Below are 13,442 nucleotides of genomic sequence, written 5' to 3' on the forward strand. Positions count from 1 at the left end.
GTCAGGGCTAAGAGAGTAGCATGGAAATGGGCCTTGAGGGCAGACATCAGGGCACTTCCTTGAAAAAACCAGGACATTTGGCTGTCACCCTTTTCAGGAACCAATCAAAATAAGAAAGGGGCCAGAAACAGCCTATCTTACAAAGTTGTTTTTAAACTGAAAGATATTATGCCTGGCTGTTCTACTTGCTGGCTTCCTCCCCTGTGATGTGAAGAAGGAATGAGTTTTTGCTTCACTGAAGATTCCACTTCTAAGTTGTGTCCTTAAGGTATTACATGTTAACAAAATGTTGACAGATCAGACAGCATTTTTAAATGCTGCTGCTGCTTTTCTTTTTTTTTTTTTTTTTTTTTGGACTTTTTTTTCTTAAGCAGAAGTACTGCTAGCAGCACCTTCAGTGTTCATTTCATCAAAGGACTCTCTAAACATATCGTATATTTATTGCATCTTTGGGAGTAATAATTTTCTTCCCAGCTTTCAAATTACTACATATTTGTTACTGCACCACTGAGGGAGGAGATCATTTGTTATTAGTTCCTTGTCTGACGTGAAACATTTAATTTGAACTGAAACCACTGCACAAGAAAATAAACAGTGCATTTCATACGCAAAGTATCTGCTTCCCTCACTGGGAGGCAGTGGGTATCATTTTGACCATATGGTGGGTGTTTATCACTGGATGGCTCATGAGCATCCCTGCAGTCTACCTCCCATTTCCCCTCAGACCTGGGCACTGGCTCTTTTTCAAAGAAGCCAGGTCAGCTTGCTTTCAGACAGAGCTTCTAAAACCTGGAAGCTCATCAGAATCCCCAGGGGAGATTTAAAAAAAAAATCCCAATGACCAGGTCACACAGCTCTCATCTCTGTCCATGAAACTCTCCAGGGGTGGGACAGCTGAGTGAAGCAATTATTCTCTTGGCCTCTGAAGCCAGACATGATGCGCAGCTTTGCTACTTATGACCATGAAAGGATGGGCAAGATAGTCACCTTCTTTGGGACTTTGTTGTCTCAAATACAGAGTGAGGGTAATAATACAAGGGTACCACAAAAAGTTCATGGATGATGGAGTTAAAAGATCAAGTCTATTTTGGTGTAGAAAAAATTGGAAACTCATATATATGAGAAATGTTCAAAGAGGTCACGAAAAATGTATATAATGAAAAACACTATGCGTGGATTTAAAGATTTTGGCACCAAAATCATCTTTTACTTCTAGTTTCCATGAACTTTGATATATCCTGCTCATATTAACTAAATCATAGGCTAATGGTCAAGACTAAATGAGAGGGGCCGGCGCGGTGGTGCAGCAGGTTAACACCCTGGCCTGAAGCACCGGCATCTCAATATGGGCGCCAGTTCTGGTCCTGGCTGCTCCTCTTCCGATCCAGCTTTCTGCTATGGCCTAGGAAAGCAGTAGAAGATGGTCCAAGTCCTTGGGCCCCTGCACCCATGTGGGATACCAGGAAGGAGCTCCTGGCTCCTGGCTTTGGATCGGTGCAGCTCCAGCCATTGCAGCCATCTGGAGAGTGAACCAGTGGATGGAAGACCTCTCTCTGTCTCTCCTCCTCTCTCTGTGTAACTCTGACTTTCAAGTAAAACAAACAAAATCTTTTTAAAAAAAAAAAGACTAAATGAGAGAACACATGTGAAGTAATTCAAGGGCTGCTCATAGTAGGTACTGATAATGTTGGCTATTGCTTTTTTCTAAGGAGCACCCTCATTCTTAACTGCTAATAAGAAAGCTAGGAGTTGTTTTCCCACAAGCTGTTCTTACCACACTTTTCCCCCAGTCTTTGTGAATTGAATCCCAAACACTTGTGGGGAAAAAAAAAAAAACTCTACAGAATAGGAAAAAGCCCAGGGCCAATTTCAAAGCAGGCCCAATACAAGGCAGGTTGGATCTATTTGTTTTGCTTAGGACTCAGAAATGTCAAAAATGAATGAAAAGAACCCTTTGAGGAAACCTGATGCTTTCTGTTTGAAATTTTTCAGTGCACACACATGGATGTATGCAATGCCAAAATGCTTCAGTATTCCAAACTGTATGTCTAAATATTTTTGACCATCAACATATTATTAAAATGTCATGTACAAGCTGGGAAGAAAGAAAGAATTCATCATCCAAATGATCAGAATATTAGGATACGTGATGACAGACACCTGACAGCTACAACAAACACCATGGTATTCCTTCTTATACCCAAACCTAGATTGATTATCCTGATCATTAGGCATCTGTAAACTCACACCCTGCATTCTGGATTTCTTCTAGGTCCTTAGCCCTATTGGATGAGTTAAATTCATGGGAGTTGCTATTGCCTTGAAACATGTCCTTCCAGCTTCACAAATACATGCACCATTGCATGGCTCTTTAGATTGAAATCTTGTCGTTATTAAGAAGCCTCATTAGTTTGCCTTGATTTTGTAGTTTTCCACATGTTGGTGAATTTTCAAAAATATGAAGCAGGGGAAGGGATTTGATCCAGCAGTTAAGACACTGGTTAAGAGGCCTGTAATCCATATCAGAGTGCTTGGGTTCAAGGTGCAGCATTGCTCCCAATTCCAGCTTTCTGGTAATGCACACCCTGGGAGACAGCTGGTGGTAGCTTAAGTTGTTGGGTCCCTGCCACTCACATGGGAGACCTAGATGGAGTTCCCCATTCCCAGCTTTGGCCTCTGGCCCAGCCCTGGCTTTTGCAGGCATTTGAGGAATAAACCAACAGAAAGAAGGTAGTTACACTTACACACACACACACACACATAGCAGAGAGAGAGAAAACATTGGGCAGGGCCCTGAGAACTCTCATTTTATATGTGAAAAAGATGATAAATCTTTCTGTTCTTCCCATGGAAACTAGCACAGTTCTTTCTACAGAGTAGGTGAACAATTAAGGTTTTGTGACTGTTGAATAATATGCCAAGTGTTCTGTACCCTCAGAAGAGCTTTCAAGCATTTAGGGTACACTGCATTATTGCTAGTGTCTTTAATTTTTATTGCTTAAAAACAAAATAAGTCTGGGGCCAGCACTGTGGCATAGTGGGTTAAGCCTCCCTCTGCAGCGCTGGCATCCCATATGGGCACTAGTGCAAGTCACGGCTGCTCCAATTCCAATGCAGCTCCCTGCTGATGGCCTGGGAAAGCAGTGGAAGATCGCCCAAGTTCTTGGGCCCCTGCACCCACATGGGAGACCCGGAGGAAACTCCTGGATCCTGGCTTCAGCTCAGCTCCAGCAGTTATGGCTGTTTGGGGAGTGAACCAGCAGATTGAAGACTTCTCTGTCTCTCCCTCTGTCCGTAACTCTGCCTCTCAAATAAATAAATAAATCTTTTTTAAAAAAAAGCCTTAAAAAATCTTTTCCCAGATATACAAAAAGGAGAATGATAAAAGGTCTTTACTTACAGTAATTTTTGGATCTCTTCTGGTTATTGCTTATTTTTTTCACCACTCGTATTCATCTTCTTTTATTGATGCTCAACCACAAGTCATAGCTCTGTGTTTATTATGGCTTATTCATAACTCTGAATGAAACATCATTTGATAAGCATGCATGAATCACTATCTTCTGTTATCTAAATATATCCCTCTACATATTTCTAGTGTCCATTAACCCATCAGCCATAGGTACTAAGCCAAATATATTAAATATATTGTCCTTTCCTGTTAGAGATAGGAATGACACTTCAGCACAAATTTTAAGAGCCTTCAAATCACATTTTGACTGCCATTTTCAAAATGTGAATATATCATGTTAAATTTAACCCCTGAATGCAACTACCTGTCTGTAAGTGAGGCTGTTAAAGAAACCAGCTTTATTGTTAAAGGCTTGAACTTTTCTACTTCTGGCCACAGCAGTAAGTTAATACAATGGAAAGTTACAAACATGCAATATTCTTTTAACATAGTCCTATTATAACGAGATTTTACTTTTAGGTCTTTGAGCAATGTAACACAGTCTGGATTTCATTATCTTAAGAGAATGAATGACCAAAAAAAGAGGAGAGGACAGGGAGAAAGAAAGCATATTTAAATCAGAAAGCTAATGGCCTTATGCAAAAGGAAACTTCTCAAATATTTTTCCTTTAAAATAAAATCGGACAAAGGCCAACTGATTGCTGAGGGAACAATGCTGTCACATTTAAAAGGAAGTGAGTTAATTGACCTGATTTGTTCTTTTCTAATCTGATAGCTATGACTTTATCATCCCGTTCTTACAAATGTATCCTCAGACAAATGGACTGTGATCTTTCCATGTGCACAGCACAGAGAAACATGTAACTATCTGAGCTGTGCCCTCTCAACAAAAGATTGATGTCAAAGTCAGCATATGGGAAAATCTTTTTACACAGAAGACAATGTATACTCACTTGGCATTTGCAGGTTCAAAGCTACTAGACAAGGAACTCTCCAGGAAGCAATCTGGTGAGGTGACAAACTTCGATCTCCAATGCTCAGTGAATTTCTAGTCCATGCCACTTCCATCTGCTCAAAGTATAGCAGCCCCAGCTATGGCCCCTCATTCCCCATTGAGAGCAGATGTTCTCTCTGGAAATAGGTTTCCCTTTTAAAGATGAACCATCAGACTCCATTATGGTCTGCTCTCCTGTCATTTGCATTGTTACACTTTTTGTGCCAACAGACTGAGGTACCAAACATTTTAAGTGAAGCTCTGTAAAATTGCTAACATCTAGCAATAAATATTAATGCTCAACTGCTACATGATAACTAGAGGTAGATATAAAGTTGGCAAACATTTGACAGTAAGTGGAAAATCATTATTTGATACTCATTTCTTAAGATTTATTTACTTATTTATTTGAAAGGCAGAGTTACAGAAAGGGAGTGAGAGACAGAGACAGATCTTCCATCCATTGGTTCACTCCCCAAATGGCTCTAACAGCCAGGACTGAGCCAAAATGAAGCCAGAAGCCCAGAACTCCATCCAGGTCTTCCACAAGGGTGGCAGGGGTCCAGGCACTTGGATCATCTTCCACTGCTTTCCCAGGCATTAGCAGGGAGTTAGGTCAGAAGTAGAACAGCTGGAACTTGAATCAGTGCTCATATGGGATGCCAGCATCACAGGTCTGGGGCTTAACCTGCTGCACCACAACACTAGCCCCTATTTGGTTCTCATGTTAACGAATGTGGTCAGAGCCAGTGCTGTGGCATAGCAGGTAAAGCCACTGCCTATGAAGCCAGCATCCCATGTGGGCCTGGTTCAAATCCTGGCTGCTCCACTTCTGATCCAGCTCCCTGGCCTGGGAGAGCAGCAGAGGATGGGTCAAGTCCTTGGGCCCCTGCACATACATGGGAGACCCTGAAGAAGCTCTTGGCTATGGCCAGGCCCAGCTCTGACCCTTGTGGCCATTTGGGGAGTGAACCAATGGATGGAAGATTTCTCTGTCTCTCCCTAATTCTTTCAAATAAATTTAAAAAAAAAATGTGGTCAAGAGTGAACTCTTATTAGTATCGATATGAAATATGGTGTTACAGGTAATTATATAGCACTTTCTAAAGGAAAAAGGTGGAAGGATGAATGGCAAGGAGGTTTTTGTAGTATAGTCATTTGGGCTAGCAAATGGCAACAATGAGATCAAGTCTGTTCTTTCACACCCATAAGCATGCATATACATGTGCACACACACACACACAGCACTTAAGAAATAAGTAGTTCTCCTAACCCTTTTTCTATAAAGACTTTTCCCTATTATAGTCTATAGGAAAGTTTTCTTGTAGTGCTGTGGAACCAGGCTACAGAGAGGTTAAACAACTTGCCCAAGTTCTCTCAGGTGGAAAGATGGGTAGAGTGGATTTAGACTACAAGTTCCTTAAGTCTAAAGTTTAAGGGTAGGCATTTGGCACAGCAGCTAAGACACCAGTTGGGACACCTGCATCCCTTACCAGAGTACCTGAGTTCAAGTCCCCACTCTGTTTCCAGTTACAGTTTCCTGCTGGTACACTCCCTGGGAGGCAGCAGGTGATCATTCAAGTAGTTGAGTCCTTGCCACCTATGTGGAAGACCTGGATTCTGGATTGAGTTCCCGGCTCCTGGCCTCACCCTCACCCCAGGACAGGATGTTGCAGGCATTTGGGGAATGAATCATTAGGTAAGTGACATTCACATTCTCTTTCAAACAAATAAATAAGAATTTATTAAGGATGACATGTTTACCTATTACACTACACTACTTGTTCAGCCAGAACACAATTCCATCTTTGAAATGTCCTCCAAAAGCAGCCTTTAACACCTGCACAAAACTGTCAGATTTTCTAGAGACATCAGACCAGCACTATTTCAGAAACTGAGCAGGTAACTCAGGTAGCCTTCCAAAACCCTCACAGCAAATTGCGTAATTCTTATAGTATGAATGTGCTAGCAAAGATCAAGAAATATCAGCGATTGGAAAGTAAGTGGAAAGGGGGGGCAGGCATGGGAAAATTACAATCTCATTACTCTGTCAGACAATGTGTTCCTGTATTTGGGTAATGCATTTCGAACACTTATTTGGAGAGCACTACATTTTTTTTTCACAGTTAAGGACTAATGAAGCTAACAGTAGCTTCATTTGTAAAATGGGGTCACAATGTCATCTCTCTTTTAGGTTAGGGGAATTAAATAAAAGAAAGCGTGTAAAACTCTTAAGAATTGGAACCTAGTAAGTGAATTTTTTAGTGTTTTGCAATGGTAAATGTTTGCCCACTTCCCCAAATAGTTTCCAGTCCCTTGAATGCAAAGACTTATTCCTCTTTGAAAAACAGTAGAATGCAATGGTTAGCAACAGTCTCTAACCACACTAGCTAGGTTCTGCCACTTACTGTCTGAGAGCTCTCTCTCTCTACATCTCAGTTTCTTCTTCTATAGAATGGGGCAAATGGTAGAATCAATATCATAAATGTGTCCTGAGGACTGCAGTATAAATTTCATCAGTGCAAACATGATTTTGTCCATTTTGTGCAAAGATACAACCACAGAGTCCAGAATATGCCTGGAACACAGTGCTCTATATAAGTGTACCAAATGGTTATTTACAAAGCAGTTAAAGCAGACCCTAGTACAGAAATATGAAAAGGATAGCTATTACTATCATTTGTACTACTGGAGCTTCGGATAGTGTTTAGCACAGATTAGACTCTCAAGAAATGTTTACAGAATGAACAAATGAATGAATGTTGTCCCTCTAGTCTGACCCAGTCCATCTCTCATCAGAAACTGTGAAATTAGTGAAGTCTGGTCTTCAAACCCATGCCCTTGTTCACCCACTTCACATACTGTCTAAATATCCTTAGTATGAATCAAATAACACAAGATATCAGACATAGATTCATAATTCAAGCCCTCCATTTTTCTCTTTTAGTCAGTACTTATTCAATATTTTTATTAAGCACCTACTATCGGCTTGATCCTAAGTTTCCTTCCAGCTAAGAGATAAGAAATAATACGCTCATTAAAATCATAGGTTTTCAAATCAGGCTACTTGTTTTTGAACCTCATTTCTGGTACTTAACAGCTATTTGAGCCTAATCAAGTAAAATATCTATCTTGCTATCATATTGGGTGGACCAAGTAAGAATGTACAAGGGTACTTCAAAAATGTTCACAGGAAAGTGGAATTAAAAGATGAATTTACTTCAGTGTAAAATAATTTCAAAATCCCTGCACAGTTTTTCATGATATGCACTTCCCATGAACTTTGTAAAGATCCCTCACTCATACAGATTTAACTTTGATAGTGGCTGGCACATACTAAATGCTCAACAAATGGTGGCTAATATTACTCAAGTCCTGTTCATCCGTGATGTGCAATCTGTAAGTCACCAGGTGGGAAACTGCTTCCCATTAAACCAGCCTTAACTATAGAGGCCAAATAGGACCAAGTTGCATAGCAGATCTATTTTTGCTGAAATCTCTTTGGATGTCCCCTCCTTTAACCAGGCCTGAGTTGCAAGATGGGGGGAAAAAAACAAAAAACAAGGCCCTGGGCCTTGCACAGCTTTTTCTTACCTGTGGCATGTTGCTAGGAAGCATCAGGGCCCTAACCACCTCTAGGAGGCATTAGGAGTGTGGTCTTATTCCCTCAAGGTTTCCAAATGTGCAATTCTTATGCTGTCCTGGAACGGAAGACCTTCTCACGCTCATAGGCCACCAACAGAGGCTGCTGTTTTGATCCCATTACTTCATGGTTGATTTAAGCCAGGTGCAGCTTCCTCACAAATTGCTGGGAGGGATTTTCCCAGTTTGCATTTTCAGCTGCCATTGGAGACCGCAGGAGGGATGGGGTCCAGGGCCATCTGAAAATAAGTGAAAAACAACTATATGCTCAGCTTAAGCTCCATCCAGGTGCAGGTCTAGGACCAGCCCAGTTCTATGCCCCACCATCCCCCAGGACCAGCCTGGGCTAAAGGAGCAAGACCCTGCATGACACAGCCACACTTTAGTGCTTTGTGTCAAACTAATTATTAGATCCCCTCATTGGTAACAATTACTGACAAAAAAAGTGGAAACCTTTGTAGACACCCAGTTCCCAGAATCTAAGTGCACTTTCCCATAAATACACATCCTCACATATGCCTGCCCACACACAAATACACGCACCTGTGTCCAACACAATCAAGGCTCAGGGAAACAGTACTGAAAATGGTGCAATTCATTCTACGAGGAAGCACTGTCGTAAACTGCAAAGACCTTCCATCTTTTACAAAATGTAGAGCTTAAACTTCAAAAGTCAACACGTTGCAAAAAAAAAAAAAAAAGTAACTGTTGGCAAAGCACATGACTCTCCCACAGATTTCAATGAGGAAGTATCACATCGAATTAGTGTTAACTCAAAAAGAAAGCAGGGGGGGCAGCGCTGTGGCATAACGGGTAAAGCTTTCACCTGCAGCGCCGGCATCCCATAAGGGCGCCGGTTGAAATCCCAGCTGCTCCACTTCCGATCCAGCTCTCTGCCGTGGCCTGGGAAAGCAGTAGAAGATGGCCCAAGTCCTCAGGCCCCTGCACCCGCGTGGGAGACCTGGAGGAAACTCCTGGCTTCAGATCAGTGCAGCTCCGGCCGTTGCAGCAAATTGGGAAGTGAACCAGCGGACGGAAGATTCATTTTCTCTCTCTCTCTCTCTCTCTCTCTGCCCCTCCTCTCTGTGTAACTGACTTTCAAATAAATAATCTTTAAAAAAAAAAAAAAAAAAAAAACAGGAAAAGCTCCAAGTAGAGCTGACTACTTTGAGGAGACTTTTCCTCCTCCAAAGCAGGCAACCCCATAACTTCTGTGGGTGTGCTCCTCCAGCAGCTCCTGTGTTGCCTACTTTTCCTGAGTAGAATTTTCCCAAATCTAAAATTCATCATCTCCCCCTCACTCTCACCTCCAGATGGTCGTCAGTCTTTGTTACAAGCTGAATTGGGCCTAAATTAATTTTCCAGACTCGTCTTTTACTTAGAGCAGAATCCTAAGTACAAACCCAAATACGGCATGTGTTGCAGTTGATTTCTCCACAATGTTGCAGTGGGTTCGTTTCTGAGAAGAGCAGCATGGTGGGGGCAAGAGGCGCGGAGTCAACGCACAGACCCCGGGAGTCGGGTGAAAGCAGGCTTGTGGCGAGCAGCCCACAGACTCGTTTATTACAGGTGGCACAACAGCTTATATAGCCAAGACCAGCCAATCTGGTCAAGGGGCGGTCCATACCCCAACCAATCACAGCCTGTTGCCAGGCAGTTTCCACAGCCATCCAATCACAGCCTGTCGCCAGGCAGTTTCAAATCCATCCAATCACAGCCTGTCGCCAGGCAGTTTCCAGAGCCATCCAATCACAGCCTGTCGCCAGGCAGTTTCAAAGCCATTCCTGACTAACTGACGCTCGCTTGCCAGTGGCCACCTTGGCATGGCCTTCTCATTCCACTACATTTCCCCCTTTTCATTTATTTTTGAGCAACAGGAGGCATGATTCTTGGCCATACCATTGTTGACCCCGTTTCCATGTGGTCTCCGTACGCAGCTGTGCCTGTCTTAGGTTGTCCCCCAGGGGATCTTACCCGTCATTGACTAACCAGCGCTCAAATCGAGAGACCACAGGATTGCTTGCTCAGATAGGGGTAGGAATGAGGTCCTCTTAGTTCATCCCACGGGTATGTGGGGGGTAGCTGACTAGGCATTTCTACCTTGTTTGCTACGTTGTTTTTTTTCACTGTTGGAGTTCTCTCTCCCTAAGTCATTAACCATTGTCTGTGAGACAGGGACCTGGAGTATCAGGCTCCTATCACTCACAGATTCACGATCTTTGATAATCTGCACAGGATTCTGAGAGGGGGGTATCTTTCCCATATCTGAGCGCTTAAGAGCGGCACGGTACGCCAACTCTAGCCAGAGGAAAGACACGTATAGCACTGCTGCCGTAACAAAGCAAATTCCTAGCACCTCAGCTGTGGATGGCATTTTGTAGGAGGTTTCCTATGTTAGACAAACAGATAGTGGTGTATCAGATCGTACGCATGTCTTGTGCTTAGTGGGGGACTTCCTTGATTCGTTAGGTCAAGGCCGTATGCCCACATGGTGTCTCCGGAGCGTCACCTCTCTCGAGTGAGGGAAGATGACTTGGTTCCGAATTCTGGGATGATCAGTCCCTTATGTGAATTCGCCGGGCGAACCGAAAGTAAAAGGAGGAGCCGAGAAGCGATGTACGCTTCAGGGCGGTGTGTGCTAACCTGGGGTCACTTAGACCGAGGACAAGGACAAGGAAAGGGGCGTAGGAGGGGGTTCTGTGCTCACCCTCACAGAACCGAACAGCACACAAAACACCGAGGGGCCTACTTGCCGAAATCCAGGGGGGACCTCGCCGAGTCCGACACGCTGTTTCTTTCTCAGTCACGCTGGCGTGCCAGATGTTGCAGTTGAATTCTCCACAATGTTGCAGTGGGTTCGTTTCTGAGAAGAGCAGCGTGGTGGGGCAAGAGGCGCGGAGTCAACACACAGACCCCGGGAGTCGGGTGAAAGCAGGCTTGTGGCAAGCAGCCCGCAGACTCGTTTATTACAGGTGGCACAACAGCTTATATAGCCAAGACCAGCCAATCTGGTCAAGGGGCGGTCCATACCCCAACCAATCACAGCCTGTTGCCAGGCAGTTTCCACAGCCATCCAATCACAGCCTGTCGCCAGGCAGTTTCAAATCCATCCAATCACAGCCTGTCGCCAGGCAGTTTCCAGAGCCATCCAATCACAGCCTGTCGCCAGGCAGTTTCCAGAGCCATCCAATCACAGCCTGTCGCCAGGCAGTTTCAAAGCCATTCCTGACTAACTGACGCTCGCTTGCCAGTGGCCACCTTGGCATGGCCTTCTCATTCCACTACAGGCATGCAGTGTGATAAACTGTGTAAAACCTGTGTAAAAAAATACACAGGCTCATTAGGGCTTTATTATGAGAGAATGGGGCAAAGGAAGGGAATTATCAAACCCTGCCCTGCTCGACCTGAGTCCAAGAGGAAAAGAGGGAGAGCTTCCATTTTCATCGCTTTTTATGAGCTTAGAAAACAGAAGTGTTTACGTGGTACCACCCCCACATCCCAGGTAAGAGGAGGTACTTCCTGGGGAAGGTACTACCTGATTGACAGGTAGATGAATATGGCAACATAGAGCAAAGGAGGTGGGGCTTCCAGCTCGTGAACTTAAAGTTATCTATCAAAGCTGCCCCACATCATCTTCAAAATCTGGAGTTGCCTCCTATTTGTGGACTATATATGGAGTCTTGATTGCAGGGAGATCAAAATGCCTAAATTCCATGGGGCCAGCCCATTTGGCACAGGGATTAAGCTGCCTGTTCACCTCCTGGCTGCCCCACTTACACTCCAGTCCCTTGCTAATGTGCCTGGAAAAGTAGCAGAAGATGGCTCAAATACTTGGGGGCCTCTACACCCACATCAGAGACCAGGCTAGAGTTCCAGGTTCCCTGGCTTCACCCTGGCTCAATGCCAGCCATTGCTGCCATTTGGGGAATGAACCAGCAGATGAAAGATCTCTTTCTCTAACTCTGCTTTTCAAACAAGGGAAGGAAGGGAGGAAGGGAGGGAGGGGAGAAGGGAAAGAAGGAGAAAAGTGTCTGAATTCCAAAAGACAGTCTAACCCAAGGTTGGCACTTCCTCTTAATTCTATACAAAATATAGAGTCCAGGCATATTGCTAAGTACAAAAGTCTTGCGGGGGGCCTGCACTGTGGGTAGCAGGTTGAAATCCTGGCTGCTCCACTTCTGATCCAGCTCTCTGCTATGGCCTGGGAAAGCAGTGGAAGATGGCCCAAGTACTTGGATCCCTGCACACATGCGGGAGGTCCGGAATGGGCTCCGGGCTCCTGGCTCCTGGCTTCGGATCGGCGCAGCTCCAGCCATTGTGTCCATTTGAGGAGTGAAGATGGAAGACCCTCTCTTTCTCTTTCTTTCTCTCTCTCTCTCTCTCTCTCTCTCTCTCTCTCTCTCTCTCTCTCTCCCCCCCCATACCTCTGCCTTTCAAATAAATAAATAAATATTTTTTTTTATTTGACAGGCAGAGTTAAGACAGTGAGAGAGACAGAGAGAAAGGTCTTCCTTCCGTTGGTTCACCCCCCAAATGGTCGCTATGGCCGGAGCTGCACCGATCCAAAGCCAGAAGCCAGGTGCTTCTTCCTGGTCTCCCATGCGGGTGCAGGAGCCCAAGCACTTGGGCCATCCTCCACTGCCCTCCCAGGCCACAGCAGAGAGCTGGACTGGAAGAGGAGCAACGTGGACTAGAACCGGCGCCCATATGGGATGCTGGCGCCGCAGGTGGAGGATTAACCAAGTGAGCCACGGCGCCGGCCCCTAAATAAATCTTTTAAAAAAATCTGTGCAATGAGGATATTGCAATCTTTATATCAGGCTCTCAAATACCAGGTTTGAAATTTTTCAGAATAAAGTTCAAAAACGCAAGGCCCAAACAAGTTCCCGGTACTACTTACTTGGCTTCCAGCCCTTTACCACCAGGAAGGAATGCTAAGTTGTCATCTACCACCAGATGGTCCTGGACCCCTGAAGTAGGCATCACACACTTGGTGATTGAAGAGCAGACAAGAGAGAGGGATTTGCCTACAGTCCGCTCATGCAGGGAGTAGTACTCCCAAAATGGATGGGGCTGTTCTGACTCATTAATTACTTTTCTCAGGGCCAATTAGAATTTCCTTTTGCCTCATTTAGCTTGGAGAAGAACAAGTATCTTCCTAATATATACATATAAAAAAGAACAAGTTCATTATTTTAAAATGCTGCAAATCAAGTTATCTTGCAGGGAGATAAAGTGAAACACGCAGTGACGGTCAAAAAATTCCTTGTAATCAGAAGCACCTGATGCTGAAAACAGGTTTAAAACACATTATAATCCCCTGCCCTTGCTCTCCCACGTGGCCCTGTTTTCACTTCTCCCAATTCTCTCCCCCCTCCATTGCCTACTGTGTCT

Source organism: Lepus europaeus, chromosome X (genome assembly GCF_033115175.1).
Source record: "Lepus europaeus isolate LE1 chromosome X, mLepTim1.pri, whole genome shotgun sequence".
Lineage (NCBI taxonomy): Eukaryota > Metazoa > Chordata > Mammalia > Lagomorpha > Leporidae > Lepus > Lepus europaeus.